The sequence below is a fragment of the Leguminivora glycinivorella genome, chromosome 12 (assembly GCF_023078275.1).
Source record: "Leguminivora glycinivorella isolate SPB_JAAS2020 chromosome 12, LegGlyc_1.1, whole genome shotgun sequence".
NCBI lineage: Eukaryota > Metazoa > Arthropoda > Insecta > Lepidoptera > Tortricidae > Leguminivora > Leguminivora glycinivorella.
The window spans coordinates 5,987,516-6,000,508 of NC_062982.1; the positions used below are offsets into that span (position 1 = coordinate 5,987,516).

The 12,993-nt window shown below is 36.7% G+C and overlaps 1 non-coding gene across 1 annotated transcript; it reads right to left on the reverse strand.

Moving 5' to 3' along the window:
* Positions 1–8,372: 8,372 nt before the first annotated feature.
* On the reverse strand, positions 8,373–8,445 carry Trnav-cac. The gene has a single exon. It is a non-coding gene; the product is annotated as a tRNA-Val (tRNA).
* Between the last annotated feature and the right edge of the window lie 4,548 nt (positions 8,446–12,993).

Consider the following 12,993-nt stretch of genomic DNA (forward strand, 5'->3'; position numbering starts at 1 on the left):
AAAAGTCGCCAAAAAACTGCCCCCTACAACGCCCTTTATAATTTTTCAAAAACTCATTTGCATACCGTACAGTTAAACGCACCCTGTGAACTTTTTTCTTATCACTTTACTGCCATAGGAAAAAAATCTCAAAGGGTAATTTTTTTGCGTAATTGGAAAAAAATGTAATTGTCATTGTGTTTTTTATTTTTTCCACTTTTGTTTCAAGCACATCTGCCATTTTTTATTATTATATTTATTGGTTCGCGATTATTATAGGTCGTTGTAAACGATAATTTGCATACTTTCGTAGAATTATTGTTAAACAATTATATTTCACATCTGCTTGTGAAAATTCGTGGAATAATATAAAATAGTGCGTGAATGAATGTGCGAATGGGACTCGAGCGCATATTACACAGGATCTACGACGCTAAAAAAAAAATTCCCCTCACTAGCTCGGAAACACGTGTTTTGTCCTTTAATACCAGCGGGTAAAAACGCATTTTATCCACTAGTGGGTAAAGTAATTTCACCTTGAATAAAGTCAAATTAACTGCTTTAAAATTGATAAAAGTAGGTGAGTCTAGTAATAAAGATGATTTACCACCTGTGGAACTACTGGAAGCAGTGATAAACGCATTTTTTGCGTTGTAGTTTCCTCGCTATAGTGAGGGGAAAAGTTTTGTGTTACACACGGGTGAAAATTTATTTTACTTCTCGTGTATTGAAAAACTCGCAAGTTCAGGATTCTATTCTCGAACCACTCGCTTCGCTCGTGGTTCAACTATAGAATCCTTTCACTTGCTCGTTTTTCAATTCCACACTCGGCGTTAAAATACAACTTTGCCCCCTTGTATAACAAATAACTATTGTCCACCTATCATTTTCTGTCCACCAGCTTTATATATGTGAAATGGAATAAAATTTTTGGCAAGTGGTTTTCTCGACTAGAAAAAGCGGCAGTTCTTAAAATGTAACCGAGAAAGAGTTGTAAGTTGATATTACAAAATCTAGGTGTCCCTACACGATTTTTAGTTGTGTGTAGCACTTCAACTGGACACATGTACCCAAATTGCTAATAGTTGTTACCTACCATTAAATAATAGGTTATTTAATGGTATTTTCACTTCTCCTGCTCAAACAGTGCACCTTTATATTTTGCGTAGACGACATAAAATCGCATTTTATGCTCTAGAGCATAAAAGTAAAATTTTCTTCTAAGACTACAGGTCTCAACAGCCAAACAGTTAAAACATATTGCACAATTTTACTGAGCAATAAAATTGTGTAGATGACAAAACTTGTTATTTTATTTTTGTTACAATTTATTAGAATTCCGTATTTTCTGTCATTAAATTTAGTTAGGGCTACTTGCACCAACGAAAATGGAGGATTAACCCACCATTTTATATGGAATTTGACAGAATGTGACAGCCCACTAACCCTGAGTTAAGAGGTTGGTGCAAGTGGGCCTAAATCACAATACAATACAATACAATACAAATATTCTTTATTGTTCACCAATATAACAAGATTACATAAAAAAAGCACATAACTTTAATTAACTATCACATAAAATAGGAGTCGATTATTGTTCAAAAATGCTCCAAAATGTTTCACTTGCCAGAAAAACTAAGCGTCTCACAGTGAGACTCTCACTCTGATCAAAAAATTGTCTCTAGTAAAAATGACCCTTAATACCTTTGTTATACTATTTATGTAACTAATTTATTGATTTAATTTAACTCTAAATTAATTCTAAATTACTATTTTCCTAGTTATTATTCATTGGCACCTTTGTCCTTAATGTATTATTTATGAAATTACTCATCAAGGTGAAGTATAAATTATTGTGACACTTTACATTTATTGTGTATTCCAATGAGTAATAAATTTAAATCTTACTGTAATTTAGTTCTTATTAGAAAACTACAGTTTATCTAACAATTCTAATATGTTAAGTGAGTTAAATGCGTACCTGCACAGTTATCACATGATTGTCGCGAGAGTATGTCGCCGCGAGATAGACTACCCGTCCTTATGTCATTATTGCAGTTATAAGAAGACGTGTCATCTATCTCGCGGCGACATAGGCCTACTGGCGCAAATGCGTCTTTAAACGATAAAAGATGGTCACAGAACTTTCCTATCGAAGGTGCGTATCGAAGATGTGTTCACAAGACCCATTTACACCAAGTGCCGCAGATGATCTTACATGAACGTTGATTTCTCGTTGCAATTGTAGGTACTAGCAAGAACCATAATAATACGGGACAGATAAAGCCCATACAAAAAAGCGTACCCCTGAAATGTATGGGCTTAAGATGCTTAAGACTAGATGGCGCAGTTTCACAGCCTGGAAGTGAGCAAAATCATATTTTTCTTCTTTATTTTAATATCATGATATCACGTCAATAGCATTACATTTAAAAAAAATTGTAGGCCTCATCAGTGTAGCATAGTATATAATAGGTAGTGCTAAAAAAAATGAGGTACTATTCTTAGTACGGAGATTGTAAATCCTAAATAAATTATCTTTGGTACTAGGTAGACATGTTTTTACAAGCTTTTATTCAACTTGCCTTGTTAGTATGTTAGTGTGCGTCAAAACGTAGAAGCTAAATTTGACCCACGTCCCGATTTCCGATTGAGCTCAAATTTTACACACATATGTAAATCACGTGACAATGCAATATTATGGTGGAGGTGATCTGATAATGGAGCAGAAAGGTGGTCATAGGAATCTGTCATGGTCATGTCCCCATCGAGTAAGTAAGTAGATGACTGTAGAAAGAAAGGTACAGCCGGCGATAAAAGCTTGTGCCAAAAATTTTTTTTTTGCAAAAAACTTATTTATTTTAAATATAGATATACAAAGTAGGTATTCGTTTACGTTTACAATCCCGCGGGTCTAGCATGCTAGTATGATTTACTTCTGCCACATTTATTGACAATGACTTAAGTGTGACTTACATAGATTGAGAGTGGCATTTACTAGTACACTGTCGAGTAAGGTACAGCGGGGCAAATCTCGACTGGGGGCAAATGTAACTGGTCTATTTTTTCCATGATTTACAATGTTTGCATTATTAAATAGAGTATCCACCGGTTATATATGGTAGGCGTGTTCAGTGGATACGTGTAGAACTCAATATCATAGTGTAATAATGAAAAAAAAAATGGATCAGTTACAATTGTCCCCCAGTCGAGATTTGCCCCAGTGTACCTTACTGGTATTTTTACCTTATTAAGTTTATTATAATATACAGTACATATATAATATCATATACAACAACACGATTAATAATAAAGCAATAACTAATCGCAGACAGTTTGAAATAAGAACAAGAGGCAGGATTAAGGATGCAGATGCATTAAAATTCAAATTGAATGATTTACAAATTGCGTGGGAGGAATGAGTCAGGAGGCTCACAGGGCTATTCGAATTATATCGAACTTGTGTCAAAATTTGATCTTTTGATGGCAGTCACATTAAACCAATGTGCCAGTCGGCAAAATTTGGGCACACCACGGACAATGGTGATCAAATATATGAAAGAGGCGCGTTCCTATACGCACACAGTCTAACTTCAGTTAGACGAGCTTCTTACGGCTCAGCCACGACCACGACATTGGTCTAAGCGCGACAGCGGTGAGCGGCGGCCATACATTGGAGCGAGATACATTGATCGGACTTTTCATTCGCACGTATGGCTGCCGCTCACCGCTGTCACGCTTAGACCAATGTCGTGGCTGAGCCGTAAGAAGCTCGTCTAACTGAACTGAACGCGTACAGTACTTGTATGAGATATGATAGGCCGACCTGCACGGGAAGCATGGTCGCGCGATAGACGATAAAATATCAGGCCGTCCCTATCGTCTATCGCGCTATTTTATCGTCTATCGCGCGTGCTTCCCGTGCAGGTCGCGTGTTCAACATGCGGTAACTGAGAGCATTGAGGTAACCGAGAGCGGTTGGGCGGCACTTTCAGCGGGGAGCGGGAGTGACCATACTGTACGATAGTACTCTTTATTATACTGTGATTTGGGTTTACACAACACGCTTTCACACAACCCCGTACCAAGATACACTTGCAATTACAGTTTGGGACCCTTTCTCATAGACATATTGACTTATCGCTAACAACTGGTCGATTTCGGGATGAAAGTGTGGTTACTGTCCGCTATTGACAAGCTAATAATCGAATCTTAGGCCACTCTAGAACCCTGTCTTATTGACACCATGCATTATTGGCCATACAAGTCACTTTTGACGTTGAATGTGACAAGGTTCTACAGTCCGGGGCAACTCTAGCCTGTAGCATGTTTTAGAATACAAGAAAAGGACAGAGCGGGGCAATACGGCCAGCCTGGTGGGAACCCTATAAATACCTACTAGTAAACACCAGTGGCCTATTTAACAATCTAGTGACAAATGCCCTATAGTCACACTTCGCCATTCATTGCCTATTTAACAAGGAAATATTGACGCTGAGTAACAATGTTACTTATCAACCCACGAAATAGGCACTGTAATTATCAGTGTCAAGTGTCAATGTCACTGAAATATCCCACAGGACTGATATCAGTTTTGTGCGGATGGCCTGAAATAATTCGGGGCTGCCGGAGGGCGCCATGGTGGACAGAGGAGACCCGATGATCCCATGACGCTCTCGGGAACGGCACAGAGGGCGAAACGCCGGAGTGGGGTTTAGTGGGTAAACCTCTTTCCCTCCCTCTCGATAAGAGAGGGGGTCGAAAGAGGGAGTCCCCCCCCCCCATCAAGGCCTTCCCGCGGCTGGGGGGACGGTGCGTAACGCATTCCCCACTCTAACAAAAAAAAAGGACTGATATCAGTTACATAACATTCTGAGTCCGATTCTTCATATGAGTGTTCGAATCGGCCTGTCATGCTCATGCGCATGACGCTTGTCTGAATGCGTTTATTGGCTGGATAAAGCCTGATTTACACTTATCTGTGGCCTTACCACGAGTTTGACGCTGGCGTATTCGTTATCGCATGCGTACCTAACTTAAATTATATAAAAAATGTAACACTAAACATAAAACTTAATAGCTTAATAATCAATTCAAGCGAAATCTTCTGAAATCTTCTCGAGGCTGGGTTTTTTTCAGAATTATGAAAAAAAAAACATGAAAAAAAAAACAAGCACCATGGTTTTTTTCTAAATATTTTTTTTTTCAGATTCAGTTTTTCGTGATTTGTAACGTTTCAATAACAATAACGTACATTTTCATTCGATAAACATTCAGTATACAAACGTTTATTGGGGAATTCCCGATGCGGCGTGGAGCGTGGAGAGGCGGTGGTGGTGGTGGTGGTGGTGGTGGTGTGCAAATAGCGACAACTACTAACTACAGAATGTGTAAATGTTAGTTATAAAACCAGAAATTGAAGTTATTAAATTAAATTCGTTTAATAGTTAACATAAAATTATTAACTGTTTTGCAAATTTTGAGATTTCGTCCTTTAGAAAAAAACATACTTACTCCAGAAAAAAACTGTTTCAAGGTTTTTTTTTATGTTGTTTTTCAAGCCAGAAAAAAAGAGCGTTTTTTGCAACCCTAGGCTGAGGCGTAGAGTTAGAGAGCCGGCGTAGTTACTCTATGGAAATTAATTTCAATAAATTATATTATAGCTTAATAATACGTCGTTCTTCTTCAGAGAAAACATATCAAATTGTTACAGAAGAAAAAGATAATATAAAAAAAAATATAAAAACATATCATAAGTATGTCTAACATCTTGTGTGTGACCGATATAGTACGCTTGCGAAATTTATGTACCTTATTATTATTAGATGGTTAAATATAAAGTTAGCGAAAATTATAAGTCATTTGAAGCCTTTTTTACCACATAATTAGATTCATTCAAAGACTAACCAGCATAATTATTTACTCGGAAACCAACCATGATAACGACTAAGCCGAAATATGTAATTTTATAATGTCCGTTCTGACTAACTCTTTCGGGAAATCACGGCGGGTTAACTGAGTCAGTGAAGTTAAAACAACATTATTTTCTAGAGGATGATACTATACTTATACATATTTTCCTGTAACCTAAAGTCTGTGGTACCTACAGTCACTAACATATATATTTCTCTCGCGCTGAATAGTCACATCATCCTCCGTGCGTTATCCCGGCATTTGCCGCGGCCCATGGGAGCCTGGGGTCCGCTGTGACAACTAATCCCAAGATTTGGCGTAGGCACTAGTTTTACGAAAGCGACTGCCATCTGACCTTCCAACCCAAAGGGTAAACTAGGCCTTATTGGAATTAGTCCGGTTTCCTCACGATGTTTTCCTTTACCGAAAAGCGACTGGCAAATATCAAATGGTATTTCGCACATAAGTTCCGAAAAACTCATTGGTACGAGCCGGGGTTCGAACCCGCGACCTCCGGATTGAAAGTCGCACGCTCTTACCACTAGGCCACCAGCGCTTCTCTCGCGCTGAATAGTATTGACAACTTATTTTGAAACATCAATAATTTAAAGCCAGACCAGAAATTGCGCTAATTCATTACAACTATTTTCTTCATATACATACTATAGGTAGGTACTGAACTATCATCGCATATAATATCTTAATAAACTAAAAAATATATATATATATATATATATATATCAAAATAACAGCGCCCTGCGCCCTCTTCACAATAGTCATATATTTGTCAGGCTTTAGACAGCTACTCCATTAGGTGCTACTATTTGAAACTTTTCGAACCCATTAGATTTATTTTTTTCTAAGCGTAATTATTAATTGATATCGGCATTCATACCGAAATGCTTCCGTTATGACGAGTTACATACTTCATCATACTAATAAACTAATAATTAATCAACTAACTACATCAATTTTAATAATCAGCTTAAAAATTAACTAATATTCTCAATTTTTAACCCGCATGCCAAGCAACATTACCATACCCTTTAACCAAAAAACCGGCCAAGAGCGTGTCGGGCCACGCTCAGTGTAGGGTTCCGTAGTTTTCCGTATTTTTCTCAAAAACTACTGAACGTATCAAGTTGAAAACAATTTTCCTAGAAAGTCTTTATAAAGTTATACTTTTGTGATTTTTTTCATATTTTTTAAACATATGGTTCAAAAGTTAGAGGGGGGGGGGACGCAGTTTTTTTTCCTTTAGGAGCGATTATTTCCAAAAATATTAATATTATCAAAAAACGATCTTAGTAAACCCTTATTCATCTTTAAATACCTATCCAACAATATATAACACGTTGGGGTTGGAATGAAAAAAAATATCAGCCCCCACTTTACATGTATGGGGGTACCCTAATAAAACATTTTTTTCCATTTTTTATTTTTGCACTTTGTTGGTGTGATTGATATACATATTGGTACCAAATTTCAGCTTTCTAGTGCTAACGGTTACTGAGATTATCCGCGGACGGACGGACGGACGGACGGACGGACGGACGGACGGACGGACGGACGGACGGACGGACGGACGGACGGACAGACAGACATGGCGAAACTATAAGGGTTCCTAGTTGACTACGGAACCCTAAAAACGATGTATCTTAAAAAACGTTATATCAGTTATTACATTCTGTCACTAAAGCCATAAAGCGGCGTGCACACTACACCCTTTTGTTTTAAAACATAAAGAGCGGAACAATAGTTTAATTGTTCGGGCGCCCCGCCAAGATTCCTCTATTCTTTATGCAAATGATTTTTATTGAAGTTTTTTTTTGAGTTCATGCGGGCTCGGAACACGTGTGCTGTTCTTTAGACTCGTTATATAATTAATGTGGGTTGTTTAAGTCGCCGAAATGTTTTCAACTTTTTTGAATTACTTTGTTCAAGTTTGTTCCAATTTTTTATTTTTTTGAACACTGTGTTATAGGAATTGGAATACGAAACGTAAGTGATTACGTAAGTTTTAAAACAAATGTTGCTATGAAAACAACACCTACAGAAAATAACAATACCTAATTAATGTAAGTAGGTACTCGTGCAGTCTAAAAAATCTAAATTAAGTAAATGCAATGATGTCACTAAGTACCTAATATTATTGATGATGATCACAGTGTTTTTTGTTTATTATTACGCTAAACATCGTTTACTCTGACATAAAAATGATTTTTATTCATTATTATTTTGTAGTTACCTGAAATAACATAATTATTACTCTCCAAAGGCAGCAAACATATGTGTACACACTTTTATAGCTCTAAAAATATACGTAATATCTACTTAATATATTAGATTTTTTGTAGCCTTCCCTGTGAAAGATGTTACTGCAGGTGACTGTACTTCATTTTCAACTTCAAAAATCCCAATAAAGTAATAAAAAAAAATGCAATTGAGATTTGAAAAAAAAATATACAAAAAGTGATTTCTGTTTCCGCCCGGGATCGAACCGGGGGCCTTGTGCGTGTGAAGCACACGTGATAACCGCTACACTACGGAAACTTGTCCAATCTGCGCGAAATATCTGTTTAGGTCGCGTATCCGAATGGCAATTGTCGACGCCAGACATCGCTGACAAAAATGCTGTCTGGCTCTGTCGCGCCAATATATAAGAGCGATAGAGATAGATAGCTTCGAAACCGATATTGTCGTGAGTCGTCTACATGTGCATTTGGCTACGTACCCAGTTGCGACGCTAAAACGTACATAGTTAACTATAGGAGTTTGACTCGGTTACTGAACTAAAGTTTTATTTTTTTATTTAAATAAATTAGTTCTGCACACAGTGCACAGTTGCACACACTGCAAGTCTCACGTTGACAGGGCATAGATTTAGACATCTTATTTTTCACCGTTACTACGTATAATAGAATGTGGTTGATCTGTTATCCGAAGGAATGTAGTAGATTAGAATTTGATAATATGTACCTACAATTATAATTATATGACACCATTTAATTCCATATACGCACTTATATAGAGGTAGTGTAGTGTAGTACATGTACGGTAGATGGTAGGGGATAAAATGTGAGTGTGTAAAGCAAATCTTTTTATGGTAAGGTAAGATTTATGATAAAGGAAGTTTTACAAAACACAATTACAAATATTCTTATAGTAGCTACTTAGTACTAACCTACTTCTGGCAGATAAAGTCACCGTCAGGATAGCATACCAAGATATGCAGCGTTACCAATAAGATGGTACTTTCTTACCGTACTTCGTACCATCCGTTGCTTACCTACCTCATTGCCGCTTAATCATGAAGACCTGATAAGTTATTTATTTCAACATTATTGCATAGTAAAATATAAACTGACAAAAGGTACACTTAATGCTGCAAGTCATTCTCTAGCACACAACCTTAAACAGCTGTTTAAGCCTTTAAACAGAGAAGAACAAAATTGGGCCTTGCGCAATCCCGGCACTAGGCTAGTTTCCTATACTAGGTAGTCAAATCAGCTTCTTTTTAAGAACTGTCAAAACAATTTGCTAATATGGAATTACTATGAAATACTGAGGAGTGACGTCACGGTCAATTCATTTACTTTATATCTTTCTCTTTGATTTATTAAATAGAAATTATGTTTAAACATTACTACTGTCCATATATTTCTTCTAATTTTGTGGTGCTTTATTTCGTGCACTGCATTAAATGTTTTTAGGGTTCCGTAGTCAACTAGGAACCCTTATAGTTTCGCCATGTCTGTCTGTCCGTCAGTCCGTCCGTCCGTCCGCGGATAATCTCAGTGGCCGTTAGCACTAGAAAGCTGAAATTTGGTACCAATATGTATGTCAATCACGCCTAAGTGGTAAAATAAAAAGTGAAAAAAATGTTTTGTTAGGGTACCCCCCCTACATGTAAAGTGGCGACTGATTTTTTTTTTCATTCCAACCCCAACGTGTGATATATTGTTGGATAGGTATTTAAAAATGAATAAGGGTTAACTAAAATCGTTTTTTGATAATATTAATATTTTCGGTGCAATAAATAGTACTTACATCGACCGAAAGAATTCTGTCTTAACAGTACAACTACTGCACACGAGATGGCGCGCGAAGAAAAACGCATGAAAACTCGAAAATTCGCGTTTTCCGGGACCTAAGGATAAGTTAGACCGATTTTTCACCCCCAAAAACCCCCACATAACAAATTTCTGCGAAATCGTTAGAGCCCCCCTCTAACTTTTGAACCATATGTCTTCCCTCCCCTCTAACTTTTGAACCATATGTTTAAAAAATATGAAAAAAATCACAAAAATAGAACTTTATAAAGACTTTTTAGGGAAATTGTTTTCAACTTGATAGGTTTAGTAGTTTTTGAGAAAAATACGGAAAACTACGGAACCCTACACTGAGCGTGGCCTGACACGTTCTTGGCCGGTTTTATTTTTTTAAGCTTATAGCGGGGTTATTCCTATGAAGTTGAAAATTTCGTCGTTACAATAAGCGACAATACGGTGCCTTTTGCTAAAGAATGTCACGTATATTTGATCGGTCTATTTTACGGTTCAACTAGGTACAGTTAGCTGTAATGTGACAGTTGACAGTCTGTGCGAGTGTCAACTGTTTTATGGCCAGTGTTCGTGTTGGTAATAGTAATAAGAATCAGTAGGTTAGCTTGTCAGTCATGAAGAGCATTTACCAGCCTCCAAATAGTATTAATTTTGTCGCCTGAATGTATGGGCCGTATGCGTCATATCCGGTAGTCTGATTTTTTGCAGACTTGTTTATGATATTGGCCTAATGAATAATCCAAGTTTGTGATCTCGAGCGCCGAACGCAACTTTGTCAAAAATCGAAAAAACCGCAAAAAAATCGTTTCTTTCTCAGTTTTTGGCGATTATAACCCTAAAGGACTAGTAATTGAAAAAACTTTCTCAGGAAGTTTTTAAAGTAGACTATATTTGCTACAATATGATACTAAAATTGCTTCCGTAGACCCAACAGTTTACGAGATAATACTTTTCAAAGTTTATAATAAAGTTACTGGAAATAGTAAAGCCCCGAAATTATTTTTTAGCCATTTTCCGATCGGCATTGACAATTCATAGGTTTTTCTAGTAGCATACTACAGATCCATACTGTAGTAACATTATTATTATTAGTATTTTTATGTAGGTATCTATAAATAAGTACCTACTATGTGTACATTAGTTTTGTACTAGGTTGATTTGTAAAAGATTGCTCAATATTATTCATCTGCTACACCGTGTTTCACTTAACACTAAAAACCTGAAAACCGTTTGTTCAGAATCAAGAGTAGAATCAATTGAGCTATATCTTGATGGGGGTAATATTTTTATTTAAATTAGTATGATTAGTTATTTTTTACGTGCCTATTCTATTGTACTCGTAATACAACATTGTGTATATCGCATTGCTAGAGGTTGTTTACCTTTTTCAGTATTTAGGGGTATTAATACTGGCTGGTTACTTGGGCGATTATTTTTTTCCGCTACGAGTTTGACGTTGTTTGTCAGTTTAATCTTAATGTTTATCATAAGTCATAACAAATTGAACTCGTACCTAATTACAACCTTGTCATTCTAAATATTGGGTTTAAATTTGCTTAGTGCGATTACCTGTCCAATTTGAAGTTTACTGTGACAAAGCTTTAAAGTGTTTTACAATGACATCTTAGCTGTCTATTGATAAACCTTATGTCGTTGCAGTAACGTACACAAATAAATAGTTTTATAGTTTATGATGGTAGTCAGCAATTATTTTATTCAGTGTAGAGCTAAAAGTCAAGTAGAGCTGTACAGAAATCTAAAAATTCAATTTAAAAAAAAGTAACCATCAGATTAAAAGATAGGTAAATACTCTAGATGAGTTTAAGAAAATAAAAATCAGTTGGGGTGTCTGAGGTTTTGAGTGATACCGGAAACACGTTGTATAAATAAAATATTATTTAACACTTTCGCTACCAAGAACCCGACTTTCGGGTACACCGCTCGTAGAAGCGTAGCCGATTACATGGGTTTCCCCGTATGTAGCGAAAATGTCTCCAAACGGTTACGGTGTTAAAATATACGGTGGATTTAAAACCATTTTCTAGAAGAAAATAGTAAAACAGACGAAATATATAGAATGAGCTGAACTCGTTCAAACTTGTTCTATAAATCGGCTTACTTTATATTTCGTCAACCTTAACAATATAGGCAGCTGGCCCAGGACCACTTCATAAATTTTACTACATGATAACTTTAATGAGTAAAGTTCGTTGACCTCTGTCAAAACTAGCTTGTCTGTCCACGCAGTCGAGTCTGCACCTACCACCCAGGTGCTTCTTTATGTGAAGAAATCTTATCTTAACCTGACCTGAATCTTACATATATTCTATATATACAATAAAAACTTTGAACTTTGAAAGAGTGTATGAGTTTGAAAGAAAATCTTAACTATTTGCGTTAGTAATATTAAGTAGTGCAATTAGTAATATTATTTAGAGAATTTAGTGACATTCGATTCTAAAATGTGTACCAAATTAAGAACAAAAGTTATATTTATCGTGTTTCTTAAAGAACGTATACTAATAAGCAAATAGAATTAAAAATATACCATAAAAAGTCTTAAGAACTTTCATTATCTTTCTGGATTGAAAGTGAAGTAGTTTTGGAATCACGTCACCTCATGAGTGGTAGGTGTAGACCCGACGTGACAAGTTCCTGCCAAGCCACTAAAGTTTACGGCGAAGGTTACGAACTCTATCAAATGTGACATGTGGACATTTTAGAGCTCTCCCTGTGACTCTACCACGAGTGTTTATGTTTTAGAATATGATACTCGATACGTAAAGATCGAAGAGCGCTGGTAGCCTAGCGCTAAGTGTGTGCGACTTTCGTTCCGGAGGTCGCGGGTTCGAACCCCGGCTCGCACCAACAATGAGTTTTTCGGAACTTATGTGCGACATGTCATTTGATATTTGCCAGTCGCATGTCGGTGAAGGAAAACATCGTGAGAAAACCGGATTAAACCAATAAGGTCTAGTTACCCTTCGGGTCGGAAGATCAGATGGCAGTTGCTTTCGTAAGAAATAGTGCCTACACC